Below are 4,740 nucleotides of genomic sequence, written 5' to 3' on the forward strand. Positions count from 1 at the left end.
ATTTTTCTTTAAATTTAACTTTCATGTTCGAGACACCAGCTGACGTATAATACACCATGTTGTAACCAGCTGACTATTTTTTTTCGTTGAGATATTGGGTTAGCTACAATTTGATAAATTTTTAGCTGAGAGGAAATGAATGAATGAATGTATTTTTTTTCCTATGTGCGTGGGAGGCTCACCCCCCCAACCGAGCGCCAGCTGACGTTCACGAGGCTTTATAATACTATACTCTCATGCGTCTGACGAATTATCTCTTGAGAGGAAATAGTTAACCAAATTTGCACCTGGCTCCCTAACCAAAAGGGATTACATCCTGAACTTGTTACGAAATTTTACAACTTCCAAAGGAATATAAAACGCGATTTTGTTTGTTTCAATGTATGTTTCTAGTATGTTGTTTATTAACATATTTATTATACGCCTGGCTATAATTTTTGTTGCATTACGCTTATAGGAGTATTGCTAATACTTTACGAACGGGCGCTAGTAAAGCAAACATTTTCTTAATTCTTTTCATGCTTAATGCTTATCATATAAGTAAAAGTTGTACCCATGGTTGTACCTATAATGTTATTATAGACTATTACTTCTGGGAATCATAAATCCCCAATGACGTCAGAGTTAAACCGCGCACCCTTAAAAACACCGTATTCTACATCAATATTCTATAAAAAACAACTTAATGTTATTATAACACAAATCGCTCTCACGGGACCATGTCTCCATAACGAGCAAATATTTTGTTTTCTTGCAAAGATTAACTAAGCTCAGGCTTGTCTAATAGTAGAATAAAGTATTATGCATTATATAACTTAACTACACGAAAAAAATGAAAATATCACTACATAGTATAAAACAAAGTCGCTTTCCCTGTCCCTATGTCCCTATGTCCCTATGTCCCTTTGTACGCTTAAATCTTTGAAACTACGCAACGGATTTTGATGCGGTTTTTTTTAATAGATAGAGTGATTCAAGAGGAAGGTTTATATGTATAATAAGATCCATTAAGTAGTGGAGAAGTACTGTTATTTTTGAGGTTTCTAATGTGATGTCGTAAAAAATTACATTTATTCCGCTTACATTGCAAACGCAGGCTGAACCCTACGAGTTTTATCAAAATAATGTACTAAGTATTATACACATTGAAAAGGTCTACAGAAAAGTCCGCGATGGTATATGTCTATCTCTTATGGATAACCCACAATAACTTTTTTTTGTCATTTACTTTTTACGACAAATAATGGCTAATTTTCGAAGCGATTTTAACCAATACAGCATTAATCCTTAACCAATTAAATACCATGGATACATTGTTCATTTAATATAGATCTATATGGCCCTTTACACCGTATGATTTAAGTGAATATTTTCGAAGATATTACAGATTTAAAAATTGTAGGACGTAGCGTTTGCGGCCGCCCGGCTATGTATTTTATACCCGTGCGATGCCGGAGGCCGGAGCGGGCCGCTATATTTTTAACCGACTTCCAAAAAAACGAGGAGGTTATCAATTCGGCCGGTATAATTTTTTTTTTTTTTTTGGATGTATGTACACCGATTACTCCTAGGTTTCTTAACCGATTTACGTGATTCTTTTTTTGTTCGATGCGGGATGGTGTCGAATTGGTCCCATAAAAATTTTATTCGGATAAACCCAGTAGTTTTTATTTTATGAGCATTTTTGTCTGTATTCGATGACTTCATTGAAATGTTGCAAGTAACTTTGATTCACTTCCCGGTAACCGATTGAGCTGAAATTTTGTATACTTATGTAAATTGGATAGCGATGAAACATTATCATGACATAGAGCTGATTTGATGATGGAACCGGAAGGTGGCCTTAGGAACTCAGTAATATATTGACTCAATTATATCGAGATTGGGCTCGTTTGATTCGTGTTGATAATTATACACTAAAAAGTATTAAATAAAAATAACTGCGTTAAAAACAACCGACTTCATAAACAGAAAAGTAAAAAATAAAAAAGATTTGATATTATTAATTACTACATATTATTTAGATGTGCTATTTATTAAATAGGTTTGAAGTCGGTGCCAAACACTAGTATTAAGGGCTTGGTCTAGTAGTGCAAACAAATGCATCCTGTCATCCTATATGTAAATAATACAAATGTACTAAGGGAAAGTTGCTCCACTTAATTTTTAAAAATTAAATCATTCGTATGCATAATTTAATATTCGTAATAAGTACCAAAAATGACAATTTGAAACAATTTTCGTGAAAATTACACCGGGTGATTTTTTTTTATCAGTACACAAAATTTGCGAATACTTTCTATTGATATCTTCAACTTCATGTTTATATAACTGATCAACTTTTACAAAGAAATTTGGACGAAATATAAAAAAAATAAGCTTTCTATATTATTATAAGACTAAACTAGAAATGGCGGACTAAATTTGTCAGCGCGTCTGTAAGATCAGAATATAAAACCAACATCCTGTATTTAAGTTACAAAATTAATAATCAAACAACATGCCGCTACGTTTAAAATGACTAGAAGAAAAAATTGAAACACCTCGACATATTTGGAATTTTGGAGTAAACAAATCATTTTCCCCGTATGGGGATTTCCCCGGATGAACTTGGGAAGTTCAAGTTCTCAATACAAGTTCATATTATATTTCGTATTTCTCAAACGAAAAATAAACATTTTTGGAACTTCAAAAAAATTATATTATAAGAAAATTTATGAGCTTACTTTAGTTTTAAAGAAATATACATCCCTTTACTGACACCCCGTAAAATAAAGAAATTGTTGCCAATCACCTTTGCAATCTATTTGGTTTCATTAACTTTATGTTCGAAGATAATTTTTTTTCTAGTAGTTACACGCGTATTTTTTTCGTTTATTTTCCACTAGCTTCCGCCCGCGACTCCGTCCGCGCGGATGTCGGTCTTCGCGTGGATGGTTTATTTCTCCATTTTGAGTAACTCTGACAATAACATCTTATAAATATCTATTGGACCCAAATACGGCTAGGCCTATAATAATACGCAACGTGTGTTCGCGGTTCTACAGAACAACGTCTATGGATAAAACTGAAAAATTAAGATTAATTTTTTTTTACGTATTTTTCCAGGATAAAAAGTATCCTATTTTACGCCCAGGATAATAAGGTATAATTATACCAAGTTTCATCGAAATCGAACCGTTAGTTTTTACGTGATGATTGAACATACAGACAGACAGACAGACAGACAGACAGACAGACAGACAGACAAAAATTTTTTTAATCACATATTTGGGTTTGGTATCGATCCAGTAACACCCCCTGCTATTTATTTTTTCAATATTTTCAATGTACAGAATTGACCCTTCTACAGATTTATTATATGTATAGATATCGAAATCAAATGTTTAAAAATACGAATATTTGCACAAAACTAAGATAAAAATAATCAATTAACAAAAATATTAAATTTAATGAAGTAGAGCAACTTTCACTTCGGTATGAAGGAAAATCGAGCGTAGAGCACACGTCAGAACGCTCCGGCCCAAGGAGCGCGACTAAAGAAATTCGCTAGGATTTTTCCTAATTATTTTAAATATTTTTTTAATATTTAAAGAATTATCAAAATTCAAAAAAAAAATTTTTTAAAGGATTAATACTCATTGGTCTTCAACCAACTCGAATAAATTAATGGAAAAAATAACTTTTAGCAGTATTTATCAATAGATTTTGTAAGGGAAAAAATGGGAAATTTAATGAATTTATAACGTTCTAATTAAGAAAATCATAAGTTTTTCGGCAATTGTATTCAGCAGTTTTTAATAACGACTATATAAGGATAATAATGCGCTGATCAGATTGTGTAAATTGTAATCGGTTGCAACGTAGTGAGTGCACAAAGTTAGCTCGAAATGTCTTTGGGGGAAAGAGACTTATCTTGAAGGCCTGATTAAGGTAACATAAAGTAACTTTATAAATGTGAAAAAATTCACGCGCATTGCGTATATAACACTAATTGATAAACAAGAAAAAAAAATTCAGTATATCATTTCATTAGCCGGGAAAAAATTGTCAAATAACTTGTTGAAAACGCAATTTTGCTAGACTGCAGCCTTAAGCCCGTGCACCGACATCAAACCTTTTTAGTAAATAGCACATCTAAATAATATGTAGTAATTAATAATATCAAATCTTTTTTATTTTTTACTTTTCTGTTTATGAAGTCGGTTGTTTTTAACGCAGTTATTTTTATTATACCTATACAACGTTCACAATTTTTCTGTAGTATGTATTTAGTATCAGCATTGCACCCGTGCGAAGCCGGGGCGGGTCGCTAGTAGTTTATAAAACAAAATAAGTGTTATTCTTTGTTCAGATAAAATATCTTTCATAATAAAGCATTAGAGTAATCTAATAAGTTGTAAAAACTGTTTTTATTTAAGTAGGTACCTACTTTACATTCGATGTCGGATTAATCAATAAGTTGGTTAATTATCGTTATACTTCACACTACTGATATAATATATAGTAGCTTCGATGAATTAAACATGTGATAACAAAATTAAAACTTACTGAATCATACGTCTACGCTATTTTTTACGTTCAACGTGATGACGTCACGACAAAGACCATCGAACGAGACCCTTCGCGGCTCATGCGGTTCCATCGATTGTGCGTATTCACGGTAAGGCAGGGAGGGGCGGGTGGGGTCTTCATAGTGGTTTCTACTACGATATTATCGATCGTTCCTTGAGCTTGACG

The sequence above is a fragment of the Colias philodice genome, chromosome 8, assembly GCF_061535455.1.
Source record: "Colias philodice isolate Cphi_HAF_F1 chromosome 8, ilColPhil1 Martin Lab GWU primary, whole genome shotgun sequence".
In the NCBI taxonomy this organism is placed as follows: Eukaryota; Metazoa; Arthropoda; class Insecta; order Lepidoptera; family Pieridae; genus Colias; species Colias philodice.